The sequence below is a fragment of the Semicossyphus pulcher genome, unplaced genomic scaffold (assembly GCF_022749685.1).
Source record: "Semicossyphus pulcher isolate SPU_LCO1_2020_fin unplaced genomic scaffold, fSemPul1.0.p SCAF_15, whole genome shotgun sequence".
Lineage (NCBI taxonomy): Eukaryota > Metazoa > Chordata > Actinopteri > Labriformes > Labridae > Semicossyphus > Semicossyphus pulcher.
Window position 1 is genome coordinate 29922505 of NW_027211659.1, and position 20374 is coordinate 29942878.

At 39.7% G+C, this 20374-nt stretch overlaps 1 pseudogene; it reads left to right on the forward strand.

Moving 5' to 3' along the window:
• The first annotated feature begins 998 nt into the window (after positions 1–998).
• LOC138592056 (carnitine O-acetyltransferase-like) lies at positions 999–14042 on the forward strand (annotated as a pseudogene).
• Positions 14043–20374: the final 6332 nt, after the last annotated feature.

Sequence of the window (20374 nt, forward strand, 5' to 3'; positions counted from 1 at the left end):
CAGTCACAAACAGATATGTTACAGTCACATACAGATATGTTAGTTACATACAGATATGTTACAGTTACATACGGGGGGGTTAGTGTTACAAATGTTCATTTATGCGTTATCACTGTATGTCGTTAGAACAGGATTTGTAAATAAGAAAATAAAGACACTTTAAAATAAAGATGTGTTTGGGTGTTTGAGTCTCAAGACTTGAATCCAAGTCTCAGGTGTAAAGACTTCAACTCTGACGGCTGGATGAGAGAAAAAACATGAAATATCCCTTCAGTTTCTCAGATTCATATTAGAAGATGTGAACGTTCCCTTTCTGTAAATCATCATTACAGTTATTATCCTCTCATTATTATAGGATGTTATTACAATAAACATATTACGTGTGTAATGTACTCAGACTTTGCTGCTGCTCGATTCCTGCATCTGAATAAAAACCTGCAGGTTTGGGTTAGTTTAGGTGTTTATCTGATTTTGTTTAGGATAAGTAGACAAATAAGGTTTAGAAAGACAAATACATTTCAGTGAGAAGCCTCAGTTTGACAGTTTGTGACATCATCAGAGCTCAAAAATAAATAAGCCTTCAGCAGACTGCAGGCTCATCTGATGTCAGCTCGAGTCGTGGACAGCAGACGTTTCACACCTGAATTTCCAACACATAAAAAATGTTGAGAATCTGCAGCAGAAATCTGGTGAGTAACAAAGTTCACTCAATTGTGCCTGTTTAAAAACAGTAATAAGGGTTAATAATAATAATTATGCAGAGTATTTACACCAAAAGTAACATCAATGTATTATAAAATGGTTCAGTCCCTGGATTCTTTTACACTTTGATTTTAAAAAGATAAGTGCACAACGAAAAGATTTCTAATTTAATATGTGTGTGTAAGAATTGTTTTTATATATTCATTTTTATTGTTAGTGAAGAAGTTAACTCTTCTGACATATGGCCCAGTTATTAACAAACGTGTGTTTGCTGGATCCATCAGGTGAAGGTGGGGATGCTGAAACCCTCTAACCTGCTGAAACCTGCGACTCTGGTTTCTGGCAGAAACAAGAGCCAGAAGCAGCATCTGCCCAAACTGCCGGTCCCCCCTCTGAAGCAGACCTGTGAGCTGTATCTGAACCTCCTGGATCCTGTGGTGGAGCCAGACGAGCTGCAGCGAACCAAACAGCTGCTAGAAGAATTTCAGAAACCAGGAGGAGTCGGAGAGAGGCTGCAGAGAGGTCTGCAGAGGAAGGCAGAGAGAACTGACAACTGGGTGAGTCCGTCTATAGAGTTAAGAGAGAGTCATCCTGTAGTTTGTAACTCTCCATTTCCCTAAATCCGCTGCTTATTATACAATCAGACATAGACACATCCTGCTTCTATTAACTTTAGATTAATTGAAACAGCGGCTCAGTCGCTCTCACTCTTGTATTTAGATTTATTGAAAAGACTGAATTTCACCAGCAGCTTTCACAGTAACATCTGATCCAAACACGTTATTTTCACAGAGGCTGTTAGACACTGAAGTAGGTTTTGGTTGGTTGGTGATCATTACATGTTGTGTCCCACCACAGCTGATGAGTGTTGAACCAGTTTGAGCTGATCAAATAAAAACCGGATCTGCAGCTCTGCTTCTTTTGCATTTCAGGTTGGAGGCTTGTTTGTTTCACGAGGTGTTAACTCACCAGTTTATACACACTCTTCTATTACACACATTTTTTAACATTGACTTTTGCAGCAGAGTTCTCAGTGCACCTACGCATAGATTTCTAAGAAGTGAACTGAAGTCATTCGTTTGGCAATTTCTGTTGAGAAGCCTTAAGTTTGGTATTTTAGGATGTTTGTCATCTTTGAACATGAGGGCAGAGCAGGAGAAGAGCAGGGAGTGAGCAAACATTATTAAAGTTATGCAGTTTGTGCTAATGGCTAATTACGAAGCTTCTAATGAGCTACTTAACCATTATGTTTCCCACAGAGGAGATTCTATCTGCAGTGGTAGTTGACCAGAGTTTATTTATTAGACTAAAGAAGTTCAAAGAGCTTATGGAGCTCGTGGACTGCTGCTCTCTTGTCGAGATCTGGGAGAGAAAAAAAAGTGTGTGAATAAAACACAGAGATTCTTCTGTCCATTAATGCTCAGTTTCTGTGTGTGTGTTTGTGTGTGTGTGTGTCTTGTTGTTGGCAGTTAATAGAAGATTATAAGAAGCATGAATACCTGAGCGTACGGAAGCCTTTGCCAATTTTTTCCAACACTGCAGCTGTCTTTCATCAAAGGGACAATAAACATAAACATGGACAGATCAGGTACACACACACACACACACACACACACACACACACACACACACACACAAACACACAGACACACACACTGCAGTATTGCTCATGTTCAGTTTTCAGTCAGAATCAGTTTTATTAAACATTTGCATTTTCACTCATTTAACACTTTGAGGAAGAATAAATATAGAACTATTATACACGTGGCGTGTAAGTGGACTCATTTTCCAATTAATGAAAACTATTTGTGACAATCAAAAAGTGAAATCAAAAACAAGAACCAAAGAAAAAAAAAATGTACTTAGGGTGAATGAAGTCCAAAAAAACAAACAAAAGAAACAATCTCCTTTTAAATGACTGACTCACCCTAAATTAAATTATATGTGTGTGTACATATAATTTATATATAATACATTTATTATCATGCTATAAAGATATCTTTAAATGTATTACATATATAATTAAACCAAAAGACAGTAAGTAAACCTAACTCCTAACTTAAACAGGAGAACAGAGACTCAAAAGAAACCAGCAGTGGTGTCACTGCTCAACTGGTCTCTCCCAGTTATTTTCCACTTGCCCCCCCTCTGCTCCACTCTTCCAGCCAGTCACTCCCAACTTATCAACTAATCCTGCTCACCTGTGTGCTCATCGCCTGTGGGAAATCTGCTCTTTTTGACTGTCTGGATGTTGAGGATGGATGAATCCAGCAGATGTACTCCCCCTTGACGAATGTCTGTTTCTGTTTCTCAATAAAAAAAAAAAAGTAATGTGGATCAACCAAACATCAACCTAAACTCACAGTTTGGACTTCAGGTTCTTTTTTTGCCTAAGGACACCCAGTGATAGATGGACTGGAGAGGCTGGGCATCAAACCACCGTCTTAAATTGCTCTTTCTACTGGGCAACCCCCCCTTTGATAAAGCATGGAAATAATGTCGTAGCAAAACCTCAGTCAATGACTGTGATCCAAGTCTCTCATCAATAGAAAGTCTAACATATAAATTCTTCAACTTTAAACAAATCAATATTTAAAAAACCTCAACATCAAATGTTAAACGGTCGTAAAATGCATTTCGATTGTTTCTTAATTGTAAATCTTCATGGAACCATAAAAAACACATTTGAATAACCTACCAGGTGTGCTCATCATTAATAATAATAATGATGAGTAATCATAATAATGATCAATAATCATGTTGTCTGTGTTCAGGTGTGCTGCTGATGTAGTCGCTGCTGTGTTGGACTTCAAGGTGTTGCTTGAAACGTGAGTTTAAAGTGTTTCCTTGAAAACATTTCTTTAAAAACACTTTCCTTCACTTACTGATTTTTTTACAGGATAAACATATTTAATATATCTTTAAAAAAAGTGTAATATTCTATCAACTAAAGCCGATCTATTAAGGTATAAATTCTGAAACTTAAATTTAATTTAATTTTAACTCTCGTGTGATGTTAGCTGTCTCACATGTGATGTTAGCTGTCCCATGTGATGTTAGCTGTCTCACATGTGATGTTAGCTGTCCCATGTGATGTCAGCTGTCTCACTTGTGCTGTTAGCTGTCTCACATGTGATGCTAGCTGTCTCACATGTGATGCTAGCTGTCTCACTTGTGCTGTTAGCTGTCTCATGTGATGTTGGCTGTCTCATGTGATGTTGGCTGTCTCACATGTGATGTTGGCTGTCTCATGTGATGTTGGCTGTCTCATGTGATGTTAGCTGTCTCACATGTGATGTTGGCTGTCCCATGTGATGTTAGCTGTCTCACATGTGATGTTGGCTGTCCCATGTGATGTTAGCTGTCTCACATGTGATGTTAGCTGTCTCACATGTGATGCTAGCTGTCCCATGTGATGTCAGCTGTCTCACTTGTGCTGTTAGCTGTCTCACATGTGATGTTGGCTGTCTCATGTGATGTTAGCTGTCTCATGTGATGTCAGCTGTCTCATGTGATGTTGATTGTCTCATGTGATGTCAGCTGTCTCATGTGATGTTAGCTGTCTCACATGTGATGTTGGCTGTCTCATGTGATGTTAGCTGTCTCACATGTGATGTTGGCTGTCCCATGTGATGTTAGCTGTCTCACATGTGATGTTAGCTGTCCCATGTGATGTTAGCTGTCTCACATGTGATGTTAGCTGTCTCACATGTGATGCTAGCTGTCTCATGTGCTGTTGGCTGTCTCACTTGTGATGTTGATTGTCTCATGTGATGTCAGCTGTCTCATGTGATGTTGGCTGTCTCATGTGATGTTAGCTGTCTCACTTGTGATGTTAGCTGTCTCATGTGATGTCAGCTGTCTCATGTGATGTTAGCTGTCTCATATGATGTTGGCTGTCTCACTTGTGATGTTAGCTGTCCATGTGATGTCAGCTGTCTCATGTGATGTTAGCTGTCTCACATGTGATGTTAGCTGTCTCACTTGTGATGTTGGCTGTCTCACATGTGATGTTAGCTGTCTCATGTGCTGTTGGCTGTCTCACTTGTGATGTTGATTGTCTCATGTGATGTCAGCTGTCTCATGTGATGTTGGCTGTCTCATGTGATGTTAGCTGTCTCACTTGTGATGTTAGCTGTCTCATGTGATGTCAGCTGTCTCATGTGATGTTAGCTGTCTCATGTGATGTTGGCTGTCTCACATGTGATGTTGGCTGTCCCATGTGATGTCAGCTGTCTCATGTGATGTTGGCTGTCTCATGTGATGTTGGCTGTCTCATGTGATGTCAGCTGTCTCATGTGATGTCAGCTGTCTCATGTGATGTTGGCTGTCTCACATGTGAAGTTAGCTGTCCCATGTGATGTCAGCTGTCTCATGTGATGTCAGCTGTCTCATGTGATGTTGGCTGTCTCACATGTGATGTTGGCTGTCTCACATGTAATGATGTTGATTGATAAACTGTTTTTCAGTGATACAGTTCCTGTTACGTACTTGCATGGGGTCCCGCTGTGTAATATGCAGCATGAGCAGCTATTCTCATCCACCAGAATACCACATCTAGAGATGGATTCTCTGATGTTCTATGGCAGGACCTCCAACCCCCCCAAACATGTCAGCGTGGTTCACAAGGGCCAGGTGAGAGACACCTGACTTTTAAACTTAAGGTTTTTATTTAAACGTATAGCCACTCCTCCTGCTTTTGTGGTATATGAAGAGTAATAGACATGTCCAACCCATTCCCTTTTAGCTATACATGTTCTAAGTCTCAGAAGTGAGTCTCTTTGAAGAACGATCATTGGTATAATGTCCTTTCAAAAATGTAAGAATTGATCCCCTTATGGTAATTACTTTAAGTTGACTGGTCATACCTTAAGGGGATTGAAGAATAAAAGATACCATACGCTCAGAGTATGAATACAGAGCAAGAACCTTGAGAATAGTGCAGTTTCTCTTTTATTTAGCAAGGCTTGAATAGTAGCTGCTTTTGCATCTATTTGTTTTTTCTTCCTTGCTTTCCCAAATAGCATACAAAATTGCGTTTAGGGAAAGGTTGTCTCCCTTTCCAGAGATCTAGTTGCATGTTCAGTCAAAACCGTGAAGTTTGTGCTGTGCCATAAACCATAAGCAACAAATAGTTGGTTGACAATGGAAAGGCAAAATAGATGTAACTATTGAGGTAAACATTCTGGATTCTCGGGTCCAGTCGGCTCCCCGGCCGACACCCCATCTGGCCCAGCTGGAGGATTCCCATCCTGGTTCCCCTTCATTGTAAGACCAACACGGTCATGGGCACTCAACGGGGGCGCAAGATCACTTGCTATTTACACAACGTGGGTGCTGGACGTGAAAATGACGACTGTGTCGGGTGGAAAATAGCAATGACACCTTGCACTGGGTGTAAGATAGGTCCCGTTTTGTGAAAGTAGGCAGAGTGAAGAAGGGAGAGGCATGGTTAAAGTCTCCAGTAATAAGAAGAAGGACCTCTGGGTGCAGTCTCTGCAGCCTGTTTGTGGCTGAGTGGAGGACATCACAAGCCGAGCTGGCATTACCCAATCTGCCCACAAGCTGAAATCCGTCCATCACAATGTTTGTGTCCGGTATAAACTCCGCCACGTCTCTGTTAAACAGGTGATGCTACATTCCCAATATTACCTCTGGTGCCATCTGGTCAATGCAGCTAACTCGTCCATCTTATGGTGAGGAGATCTTACATTCCTGGCAAATGACGGGGGGTAAGACAGGTTTGTAGCGTCTTCTGTTGCGATGCTCTGCCCCAGCACGGCTTTCCCTTCATCTCTCTGAATCGCAGGGAATTTTGTGCCAAAAAAGATCCCAGAACCCTCTTGTCAGCAACATCATTTCAATCTTCATTAACCAATATATTTTGTTAATCCAATTAAATATACTGAAATTAAAATACTGTGTTGTCAAGAACAACTTCTGTACTTTGACTATGAAAATGTTAGTGGTTTTTCTGTTTCCATTAATGTTTATAAATATTGAGATAGATTTTTAGTTTGTGATCCGGTCCTGCTTTCATGTATGTGGATCCAGTTCTTCGAGATGGACGTTTACCACAGTGACGGGACTCAACTGAATGTAGAGGAGCTCTGTTTTCAGCTGGAGAGAATCTACGACTCTTCACTGCAGACCGACTCAGAACCTGTTGGCATCCTCACCAGTCAGCACCGAGACGTTTGGAGCAAAGTTTATGAGAAACTCATCAACGGTGAGAACAAGTCTTCTAGCTTCTGTCAAATTCAACAAACAGGCAAACAGCACTATACAGATGCCATCTTTCTACAATCATGTTGGAGCTGCAAGATGGCAGTAACCCTAACGCCCTGCTGCAGTCTGACAATAACATGTTTGTTCTCAGATGAAACCAACAGAGAGTCGGTGCTCTCCATCCAGAGCAGCATCTGCACCATATGTCTGGACGGGCCGATGCCCCCTGTGGCCAATAAAAGTCAATACAGCCAAGAGATTCTGCAGGTGCTGCATGGAGGAGGAGGCAGCTGGAACAGTGCAAACCGGTGGTTTGAGAAGGGGATACAGGTCAGACAACAGACAGACACACAAAATATTTTGCATTAAAAATATGAAAACATTGTTTTAACATTTGTGTTGACAAAATTGATCAGAAGCAGATCTGAGTGTTATATAGCTCCTCTAAAAGCTAATGGACTGTCGTCTGAATATACCACTAAAAACCTCTGAATGCACCAACATTGATTATCCATCTTGGTGTTTGAATTTACTGAAATTTATCAGATCAGAGGAGAAAAGTGAAAAAACCTGAAAAAACTTTGGTTCAACTCTCCCGACACGTCTGTTTCTCTTGTTTGTATGTCTGCGCATTCTTCTCCTTAAACAAATTGAACATCATCATATCAGCTTTATCAAACCAGAAATTCAAGTGAAAACAAAAGCAGCAAATGAGACATGGACATCTAAAGTTTGAATCCACAGAAAGCAGCAGGTCTGTGTTAATCCAATAGTCAGGTGTTTTAAAATACTTTGTCCTGACAACTGCATATTGTTTTAAGGTGTAAAATATAAATATAAATCTATTAAATAAACACTATCTTATATGTGCATCTAATATATAAATATCCATGATCATAATCCTGTACGTCAGACACTAACAGAGATCAACATTCAGACGTTAGAAAGACGTCATTAAAGATGAGTTTAGATGCAGTTTTAATGTCTGCTGTTTTCATTTTATAAGGGTTATTAAAGAAGATTTCAGATGTTTAGATGTGAATGTCTGCTCTGTGTTATTTCAGTTTATTATTGGAGAAGACGGGATGTGTGGAATTAATACCTCTCATGTTATGGCTGATGGAACCGTCTGTTTGGAAATGATGGACCTTTTTGTTGCACACATGTAAGTGAACCAAAACAAACAAGTTTCTGGGAGTGTTTGTTTGACGTCATGAAAAGTTCAATAATGAAGCAAAGTGTTAACAAAGACATAAAAATTACAACAAAGTCGAAGTTGCTGGAAGGACGACCAGGTGAAAGAATTCAGTCGAACAGTACAAAAAAATCCAGTTTAAATTATTTTACATTGTTTTCAATGATCTTAATTTCTGCAGTCAGTTATTTTCCTGTCAGACATGATGGGACCTTGATGACAAGTTTCAAGCAATTTAAACCTCCAAAAAATGGTTACAATGAAAATTGTTACTCAAGTTTATGTTCCATGTACTTTATGGTTCTTTGTTGACTATCTTAATATCCCCTAAAATAAAACGTACCCCCCATCCCCCGTACATCTAGAATACCTACGATGGAAAATTTCCAAATCACCATAAAATCTCACTGATTTACCTAAAATTGAGATCTTTTGTGTTTTATAGGATTTATATTAATTGTAAGTACATTTTTTTTTGTTATTTATAACATTTGTAAAGAAAATCAATTTCTTTTAACTAGTACCACCCTCATGCCCTGAATTTTTCAGGTGCTTCCCCAAGGGTTTTACCTGTGTAAACCTGCATATTCCAGGCATAGTGACATACATCCTATTTTGATGATGTGTTTGGCCAGTGAGCTTGGTACGTATTGTCTGAAGGGACAGAGCCCACCAAATGCAACCAGACATTCATCCACTTGGGGAAGATAATTCTTTATTGATCCCCAGAGGGGAAATTCGGCTGTAGCTGGTTTGACACTAATTAATAATGTGGGATGCCAGTCAGAGTCAAGTCTGACAAATCATAAGACTAAAGAACAAAAATTGTTTTGTCAAACAATAGGAACCATAAGCAAGCCAACAGTAATTAAATTATTTCAGCAAAAAACAACAGCCATGCACAAGCAAACAGAGAGACCACAACTCAAATGAGCTTTCAAAAGATGTATTCACAAGCAAACAAAAAACAAATATAGATGTGCATAGGTTGTGTGCAAGTCTCCCAAAGTCTTAGTTTTGAGTTCAATCTCTTTGGTAAACAAACCCGACAACACCATGCAAAACACAACTTAGAAAACTTTGGTCTGGGTTTTACTGTGGAACCAAATAAGAAAATCACAAACTAAAATAATGGCATCTCGCTTCACAGTTAAACAAACAAATTATACTATGTACAATATACACAGTGTACTCACTGTACCGTGACTCAGTCAGTCAGTTAGGAGTGCAGCTTAGACCGGAAGCTCCTGGGGAAACACTGACAGGGGAATAAACACTTCACCTGATCAATCCTCCTGACACAGACTCCAGAGTCGAGGCTTCTGCTTCCACACAAACAAATACAATAACACAGACTTTAACAAGGCAATCGGATGCCGAGGTAAAGCTAGCTTTTCTCTCCTCCACTGGCCAACTCACACTGGTGGCTCTGGGACACATTAATGGATTTTCTGGAGGTTGGTTTCAGACTGCATGTGTAGACAAGAGCTTGGATGACTAGTCTGGCTGTGCACAACTGGCCTAATTTTCCGTTTAGAGAAAACGCAGCAACTTCTCTCCTTCAGATTAAGCTTTAATTCCCAAACATGAAGTGGTTGGCAGCTACATATATTGGCAGTGTGGTTTGTGCTATCTGCAACACACACTTTACAGTGGCATCAAAATGAGACTTTAACATGATAAATCACGTCAACATAAATGAAACCTCATACTACTAAATAACCACAAGGGGTCACCAATGATGTTCCACTTTCCATATTGTGGCCAGCCTAAGGCACACCTGAGCAACAATCATGCTGTCTGATCAGCATCTTGATATGCCACACCTGTGAGGTGGATGGATTATCTCGCCAAAGGAGAAGTGCTCACTAACACAGGTTTAGAAAAATTTGTGAACAATATTTGAGAGAAATAGGCCTTTTGTGTACAAAGAAAAAGTCTTAGATCTTTGAGTTCAGCTCATGAAAAATGGGAGCAAAAACAAAAGTGTTGCGTTTATATTTTTGTTCAGTGTATACTACCCCACCCCCACGTTGCAGGAAATTATGTTTTTGCCTCCCCCATATTATGTGAAATATCAATAGTTCTCGCACTACTGCAGGTATGATTATGTAGATTGGGGCCCTCAAGCAATGCAAACTTTTTCGAGGATTATAAAATTACATATTATAGTGACCTCAATATTACCCTGAACAACCACAACAAATGTGTGTAAAATATTGATACTTCTTATATGTTTTGTACAACAGCTAAAACAGCCTGGGGTCAAATGGACCCCAAGGGACATCAATGGTTACAAAATGTATACAGGACATTGAAAACATATAATCATGATACTTTTATGTTTGACCAGTTGTCCCCATTAAATTAGGAAAAGTCATTAAAAATATACATAAAAAATTAAAATGAATTAAATTAAATTAAAAATGATACAACCATTTGTTTAGAGACGTTGAACGTTGAATGGGGTCAAATTAACCCCAAGGATAATAAGAGGGTTAATTCAACATTGTCCTCTGGGTTAGTGTCCTCTACTCTCTGCAGAATGTTTGAGTCTGTTATTCAAGACCTGATCATTTCTAATCTCTTGTTTGTTTTGTTTGGTTATTTTTTCTGTTCAATGAATCTCTATCTTTGGTTTGTAGGAAAAAAGAGAAGCCACAGATAATTCCGACTCCTATTGAACAGTTACCTGTTCCAAAGACCATAAAGTTTAACATCACACCTGAGATCAAGAAGGACATCGAGGAGGCCAAGCAGCACATGGACATGTGAGGGCAGCTTTCAGTTGTGATAGATAAGTGATAGACAGATAAAAACAAACACAGGGGGAAAGAGAAGTCATTTCAATTCGCATGACATATAATCTTGGAACCCACCGGCTATAGTCTGACTGTGATATAGCTTCTGGGAGCAACATCAAACATTTAAGGCATTCAGGTTTAGCCAGCATTTAGCAACAAACGACTTCCAGCCAAGACTTCTGTTTCCGTGCACTGCATTGTTTACAGTCCACTTGAGAAGCCACGGTGTGTTCAGATCAAAAGTGAAGTGCAAAACAGGCTGCATATTGGTTTTTGTATGATTTTTCACCTGTCTGTAAATGAAATAATATAATACACTTACAATTAATTTAAAATCATAATTTGACACTTAGATATGCTGACTTGCTAAGACTTCTGTAAATGTCTGTTTAATTATTAAAAGTTTCAATGCAGATCTTATCCTGACCCACAGGCTGGTCCGTGGTCTGGATCTGAAGGAAAAAGTGTTTGAGCACTTTGGGAAAAAAGTCCTGAAGTCTCTCAAGATGAGTCCAGATACTTTTTTTCAGATGGCACTACAACTTGCATACTTCAGGTGAGATGCTGAGAAGGAGATGGAATCTCTTTGTATTTACTGTTATAAACCAAATACAACTCTACAAAGGTTTCATGTGAAACACCTGGTCATCCAGTCAGGCAGCTACAGAGATTCTTGTTTCTGAGGTTAAACTGCTTCAGTTTTTACACAAATAACAGTGTCAGCAGCCACAAACTGAATTAATGGATAAAGAAAAGACAGAAAATAAAACTGGACAGGAAAACATACATCAGTGTGTTTACAGTGTGAGCTACAGTACAACTCTGAAATGTCAATTATATTTCTGCTGTCTTGTCAGGATGTACCAGCAGCTCGGTATCACACTGGAACCCGTTACTCTACGAACGTTCAGACGGGGATGTATAGGATTCATCAATGCAACCTCGAGTGCCTCTGCTTCCTTCGTCAAAGCCTTTGATGACCACAAAAAACAGGTCCGGTAGAGGACAATTTTTTATGTAACTCAATGTAATGAGATTATATCAAGTCAGTAATCAAAACATCTTGGCAGTGAGTATGAATCTTGGAGTTGATGCTTTATCACAACTCAAAATTCCTTTCAAGTCGTTTTTGTGGATCAGTCTTTTAAAAGTACAATAATGAAATGAATGTTTTCAGTGTTTATTACCATAACCACAGCGGTCATGGTAATAAACACAGAAAACACACTAATAAAAACTGACAGTCTAAAAATGAAGAGATGAAACATCTCGTCGTCTTCCTGTTTCAAACAGAACTCAGAGAAACTGGATCTGTTGGAGACAGCTGTAGAAGCACACAGATTGAACATTAACATGGTGAGTGTCATTAACAGCAACATGCAATTTATTCAAAATTAATCAGTGTTAATCAGTGTACACTGTTGATATAAACATCGTACTGTCTGACTTCATATTCATTCTTGACTAGTTCCAGTGTTTTGTTTCAGCAAACACCAGAAGTTACTGCGATTCTCAGTCCTGTTACGATGCAGAAGAAGATGATGTGTATGCCAGTAAACTAGAAAGAAAAAAGTGTGTTAGATCATGAGGATGCACAATGGGCCTTGTTGTACACCTGGCGCAAAGCACAAGTGTCATTGGTATTTCCCCCCCTATGCAGTTGTCATTTACACGCCCAGCGCCTATGTTGTGTAAGGTGTGGTCAGGCAAACAAGTGGCGCGATGCTATCTTGAGGACACAGAAACTGACTGCACCATAGACCAACAAAAACCTAGACTAAAGTCTATGGCACAGTCTGTCTCTGATATTTAAAGGGCGCATCATGGGCATACATACTTTAATAAACATAAGATCCTGTCCATCTGGAGATTTAAGTCATTAATGAAGTTACGCTGCTGTGCCTCATGTTTAACTGTGTTTGTTTCTGTCGGGCAGTGGGATTGCTTCAGTGGTTTTAACATTAAAACGGAAAAAAAACGGAAGAAAGAGCAAAATCGAGTTGAGTGACGTGTCACGTGACTGCAGGTTCAGGGTAAAGTTGAGGCCAAAGCCGGTAATGATGGATACCTTCCTCGCTGATGTGGTCAAAAAGCTAAAAGAAACTGAACATAAAAAGGTCAAACCTCGTTTATGTAAATTGTAGACTGAGACGAGAAGAAAGTAAGCGCCGTTAAGTGTAACGTGTGTGGCTTCAAAACGAGCTGCGCGTTTGTCATCCGTCTGCCTGACAGCAAGTGGACTTTAATCTTAAATAACTAGTGGATTAGCATCTCTGTTTTTATCAACACGACATGGATACCAGGAAACCTGGATGTGCTTTATGAACTTTGTTGGCGGAGGATGGATTATATGCACGCACAGGCACAGGGGAGAAGGCCATCACACAGAGGGGACAAAAAGTTTTGTTTTGACAGCTGACTAGCGGTAACTTGTTAATAGGCCTAGCAATCAGCTGTGAAGTCGGTGCTGATTGGGTCTGTTCCGCCTTCCCGGGGTTGGCATTTTTCGGTTCTGCATGGGTCCAGGTCCCAGTTTTCAAATAATAGACGGGTCCGGTTTGGTTCCAGGACACACAATTACGGGTATCTTAGGGTTTCGGGCACGGAATTTTAGACCCATGAAGACCTCTAGCCTGCAGGTGCACCTCGCTCTTAAAGAGAATGAGAGCTGACCCTCTGATTGGTTTGATTCATGTTGTGCCGAAAACACACCTATGAATAATCCAGGGAATTAAGCCAATCTCTTTGCGCCTTGGTGTGCACCCAGATTATGCACCCTGTAACTAGCAAAAGTCGGCCCTAAATCACTTAGCGCCATGAGCTTTAGACCGTATGCCCTGCCCTGTGTAAAAAGGGCCCAAAGTGTTTCACTGGAAAAAAAACTGATAAAAGAAATTTTTTTTACAAGAAAACTCTGCAGAGGACCAATAACAATACACATGGTATTTGTAATACTACTTGTCTCCATCTATCAGGGAGTCCGTGGACAGGGGATGGACCAACACCTCTTCGGTCTGAAGGTGCAGGCTGTTGAGGAAAAAATACACATTCCTGATATCTTCACAGACATCTCCTTCAATAAAGCCTCCAACTTTGGATTGATCACGAGTCAGGTAAGGGCCAGAGTCGAAACTGTGACATATTTAAAAGAAACTCTTTTAGCAATTAAAGACAGCCGAGCTGTTTATGATATAAAAATGTAACTGTTTAAAAATAGTCATATATATATTCATGACTAAACACTGCCAAAATCTTCAAATATATGACTTTAAATATATTTTTAATTAAAGATTTGCATTTAGAATTTTTTTTTCATGGTTAACCGACAAGATTAAAATGTACTTTTAGGATAGGACAAAAGTCTGGGACTAAGGATGCTAATGTCGATTTTTTCTGACCGATAACCGACCATTAACGGTCATTAATCGCTAACGATAACGATTAAAGATAATTTTTCGAAAGAACAGCGGGAGACCGACAACAAGCTCTTCGTCATACGTGCTTATTCTGATGCGCGCTCTCTAATACTCGCAGAAACACACTCACACACACGGAACTAAGAGGTATTATTATTATTATTATTATTATTATCCTAAACACAACAACCTGTGGCACCGATAATCATGCCCACAGATATTAATACAATGTGCGGTGTCCATAACACACTGGAGAATACAGCCGTGTGATCCAGCAACAACAATAAGTAAATACAAAAAAAACCAAAAAACATGAACAGCCGACCTTTCTTTGATTCGGTCAGTTAACGGTTAAGCGGTTACACACCCCTATTTTTTATATTATTCTGTATACAGGGTTGGGAGGGTTACTTAAAAAATGTATTCCAGTACAGTTTCTAATTACCTGTTAAAATGCAATTAGTAACCTAATCCAAGTATCACAATCTTAAAGTAACGTAACTGATTACTTTCAGCTACTGGATTACTTCAATACTAAATCTGCAAATAAAGACAAGAGGAAAGAAATGTCAATAATTTTGTAATGTGCGAATGCCCATTTAATATAATAGCAGTAATTATGCACATTTAAATGTACTTTGCAAAGTCTGCTATTCACACTCAAACTTCAAGTTATCTAATCTGTAGCTGTAATCTAATTACTTCTTTTTTTCTGTAACTGTGATGGAATACAGTCGCCTTTTAACTATCCTAATTACGTCACGCCGTCACTTGTATTCGTTACTCTCCAAGCCTGTCTGTATATGATAACACTAAAATAGCAGGTGGAGGCTATGTAGTCATATATAGACATATAAAATGCTACACATATAATCGTGTTAACATAAACAAAACACTGTTCCTTATTATAAAAGTTTTTTGTACAAAAAACTAATCTGTTTTATTTTGAAAAAGTAGCTCTGTAGCCGAGAAGCAGTGCACGCTTCCTGTCAATAAATCAATACATTTTTAATTCATATAGCACCAAATCACAACAAATCCAAGCTTGTAGGGATACATAATAAACAAAAACAAGATGCTTTTGACTTTTGACCAACTTATTATTTATTTATTATTTATCTTCAGTTCTGTCAGAAACAACCTGAAACAGGCCAAATTACTTTAAATTTACTTTATCATAAGTATTTTTAAACTTTTTTTTAACAAGTGTAAATGTTCATATTGAATCAGCTCCTCCTAACTATAGTGTTATGAGTAGCGTTTTATTGTGACCTCTCTATGTTCTCTAAATAATGACAAAATCTCTCCAGCTTTTAAGCTGCTGGGAGACGAGTTGTGTCTGTAATTCTGTGTCTCTAACCCTGATCCCTGAACAAATTGGGATAATTCTTCGTACAAACGGTATAGAGAGCGGTTCTACTTACTTTTACTTTCATAGAATAAAACAGTTTTTAATTGGATATGTGTAAGGAGAATATTTCATGGAGACACAAGATGTTTTTTATGACAAGAAAATGGTTTGCTCAAACTGAATATTTTGGTACTTAGATTTAAAGAAAATGTCTTTAAAACATGAAAAGTATGTTGTTGTAGCAATGACTCACCACTGCCTTGTCGTTCACAAGGTAACAAGCAAGAGTGGATGTGTGCCATGTTTTGGCCCTGAAGAACCCGGGATATACAGCATTTGCTATAGTATTATGGATGATCACATTGAGTTGGTGGTGACCTGTTTTGAATATTATGAGACCAGCAGAGAAAAGAATTCAGCAGATCTGATCCGAGCCTTGGAAGATGCATTGTTGGACATGAAGAGCCTGTTGGAACAGACACCAAGGGCCAAACTGGGAATCTAATCCATCAAAAGTTAACATTTGTTAACTTAAAATTCAGAATTCTTGTCAAGAGTAAGATGAAAAACAAAAATCATACCAGTGTCATGCCTGTTCTTTAAATGTAGAGGTGCTGTTGGGTGACACTTTCTGGAAGAGCCAGGCCTACTGATTCCACCTGTTTCCAGTACGCATGTTGGGCTAAACCCTGCCGACTGTTTCATTTTAATAAACAGGCAGTTAGTGAGTGTTCTTGTAAACATTGTCTCCAACTTTTTAAATTGAACTCCCTTTAACTGCTTCATTAGCATTCACAGGTATAAAGACTGTGTTGTCTCAGTATGTGTTCATGTTCTTTTAAAAGCTGTGTATCTGAGGATTTGTTCCAAACACGCTACAGATGTGAGGAATGGTTGAAACTTTGATGCGAGTGTCCTGACTGAACTAATGACTCAAACAACACCTGCTATATCAGTCCCTCCAAGAAGATGCAAAGTTGCATTCCATCTCATTCTTGCAAAATTCAACCTATTGCCCCAATGTTTGCTCAACCTTGCAATTTTGGCCAATTGCTGCAGCTTTTCTGCAAATTTAACCAATCATCCTATTTCCCTGTAAGAGTCAGTTCATTTTGGTCACCAAATTCACTTCTTTGATATTCTAAATAATGATCCCCCGAGGTCTGCAATGTTGTAAAAACATTGGCGGGTATCTTTTACTTTATTACGTACTTGTTTGAGATGTTTGCGTCTGCACTGTTTTTGAACAATCAGTTTACAGTGAGGTAGTATTCTCCCTGTTTATCAATTGTTTTATGCTGCCGCAGTAGCCCAAATGAAGAGTAAAACAGTGTAAGTATAATAATAGCGTGTAGATTCTCCTGTGCACTTATGGATTATGGAATAAACGTACATGTGCAGTCAATATTAGTATTTGATGGCTATTGACTTGAGGGTCAGTTTGTTCACATTTTATTTGGTGTCCTGACCCTGAAATCAAACGGAAGTGATGTCAGAAGACAAACAGCTCACTCAGCCAATAGATGGCTTTATCAGAGCGTTTTTCCTAGTCGCTCACAGTGGATGTTTGATGTATTACAGAAAAAAATGGCTCAAAACATCACAACAGAAAAACAATTGTATGACTTAAACATGTTTAGGCACTGCTTCATTCAATGAGAATAATGTAATCTTCCAATATTTCCCCCCAAAAAACTGTGGACACAAGAAAGCAATGATTTAATAAACAGCTATCAAAAACTCTACTGGGCACAGTCATGTGTCGAAGTTGTAGAATAATTTTGATGTAAAATGCCAGGAGAAACTGTCCCCCCACAGGGAAAATTTACTAAAACTCACATCCTGTCAGACAGAATGAGGTCACAAAATTAAGAGTTGATTTCAGTCCTGAATTGTAATTCCACATTTTCCTCAGAGCCCCAAGGACTACAGAGACACGCAAGCCCCCACGCCATGTCAAGGCAGAGTCCATGTGGGGTTTTTTGTTCTTTTTCTCTTCCTTTTTTTTCCTTTTTTTGTGTGTAGGTTTTTATTTCAAAACAATGCACTATGCTATATTACACTGTCCTATCCTATGCTATACTATACCATACTATACTATACTATAAAACAAGCCATGCAATTAACAAACTCAAACAATAAACTATGTACACTCAACTGTGTAAAATAAATCAAGAACAAATCACAAAACTGTCAATAATAAACTATTTACAAAGTGTGTTTGTAATTTTATGTCCGTGTGAGTGCCTTTGTGTGTGACTTCCAGGGCAAATGTTATTTTCGGCAAGGTATAGTATATGTATGTACTTGATGTATTGTTTGAATGTGATTGGTGTATGTTTAATGTAGAGCGTGCTATTGTGTGATTAGTCCCTTTAACAGGGTGGTGCGTTTCTTCCTGAAAGCGCCATACGAGCGCGCAGGAGTCTCCGTTGCCTGACAATCCCTCCGGTATTGGGAGTATGCATCTTTATGTTTGAGGTCTTTGTCTCAGCTGACGAGAGACAGCTCAGTCGTGGCCCATGCTTTGGAAGTGTTTGCAGGTAAACACATGGCCTTTGAACGGACAGGGGAACGGATGTCGTCCTGGTCTTCAACTGCTTGGAAATCCTTCTGGGGCTGTTCACAGTCCTACTCTGTCTGTTTCGGTGGAAGTGTCAGAGCTGGCACACGCACCGCCTGTTGCACCAGTCGATAGGGGATGTCGGGGTGTAGTTTCCACACAAGCAGATATCTTGCCTTTTCTAAGATACATTTTCCGAGGATTTGCAACTTCCGTAGCTTGTCCTGGGCCATGTTTGCCATGGAAAAATCCTGTACTACGTGATGGAGGTGACTGAAATCCACAAAACCTCAGTTCATCATGATGCTGACGCAGGAGACGAATGCAAGGGTTTTCAGGAGGAGAGCGCTCTTCAGTTCTTTTGGCAGCCCCTTAATGACCATCTTCGTCCACTACATTCCATGGTCCCTGTACACTGGATTCAAGTCCACCAGGGTGACCAGCAGCCCCTGGCGTAGCAGAAACTATGCCGCTCAATCTCAGTGAGGACCTGTTCTTTTGGCAACAGTGGAGATGGGCAGGGGCTGCCGGTCACCCTGGTGGACATGAATCCAGTCCTTGAAATTTCACCACAGCTTTTTTCCCCCTCTGGAGTCCTAGAATTTGAAAGATGGGAAGAAGACTATACCCTCTGCCCTGCACCACACAGTCTTCAACATCTGCCTGAAGCCTGAAGCACCAGCTCCAGCGCTCGGTTAATGTGTTGCGGGCTATGAAGCTGTTTTTGGCGGAGAGATCTTTGCACAGCGCTTCCAGGGAGACCGTGCCCGTCAGTCTTCCGGGTGGGTAGTCAGACTTGAGAGATGTCCAAGGCAGGTTAGGGTTAGGGTAGGGGAACTGAGCCCGTCCCTTGAATGGGGCGGGAGGCGCACGGTCCATCCCTTGGGTGGACTCGAAGCCCCGGTCCCATGTAGGCTGGCGGAAACGTTGGCGTTTCTTGCCGTAACGGACTTCCGTCCAGCCCCCATCAATCGTGCCCATCATGTGGGACTTTTTTTCAATGAAGCCTTTGTTATATATTTATAATGTGTGTATTTATTATGTAGATATGAAATAAAAATGTATTTATATTTATCAATGAACAAATGAACTAAAACTATTTATTTTTTTATTATTTTTAGTTTTTGTTTAATTTTTTTGTATTTTTTGTTTTTTTTTAATTAAAATGAAATAAAAATGACATAAAGTTGTTTTTAAATGTTTAAATGAAAAGCCGTGTGCCTATTGACGGCAACGTTTCGACCCTAGTGGGTCTTCTTCAGGCCTAGGCACACAATGAAAAATAAAAAAAGGTTAGCTGGCGACTGTCTAAGAGAGAGATGTTGTCACTTCGATGGTCTGAGCAAAAGTCAGCTCTATTGCGCTTGGTCCCTTTTATATCCTCCGGTTTGGGTTAGGTTCGGAACAACGGATCCTGCTTTCTAGAGCTGTCAGTTTTAACTGACTTGTGCTTCTAAAAAAGACAGGGAATGCATAGGCCATCTGTGGATTCCCTGATTCAAACCTCACTCTGATACTCGGCAGGTCGGGCTGAGAAAGCATGTCAAATTTATTTAATGTTCAGTCCAGTGGGATATCTGGTGTCGAGTTGACGAATCCAGTATCTCTCTGTCTGCTGCCGTTGTGCAGCTGTCCAATTAATGTTGTGTTCGAGTCCGCTCACTTCTAGTGATTGAAGGCCGTGTTCCAGAAAATGTGGGACTAATTTAGTGTGCATTTCTTTCTGGTTCTTAATGTTATATCTGTGTTGTGCCAGTCGGATTCGGATGGAATTCCCTGTTTCTCCTATGTACTGGCTCCCGCATTTGTTGCATGTGATGATGTACACGCAGTTTCTTGTGTCCAGATTGATTTTCTGGAGGATGGGAAATACCTGTTTGGTTCCCCTGTTCTTTACAGATTTTTTCTCTTTAAAGAACTGCGGTTTGTTTTTGTGTGGTTGTCCCGGTTTTGGTTTTAGTTTACTTTTGACTAAGATGTCCTGTAAGTTTTTGTTTTTCCTATATGCTGATATGATCCTAAATTCCTGCATCACAGAATTGTTCCTTTGAGTGTCTTCAAAGTTCCTTTTGATTCTGTTGTTAATGTGGATACTTAGGCTCGAGTAAGTTGTTA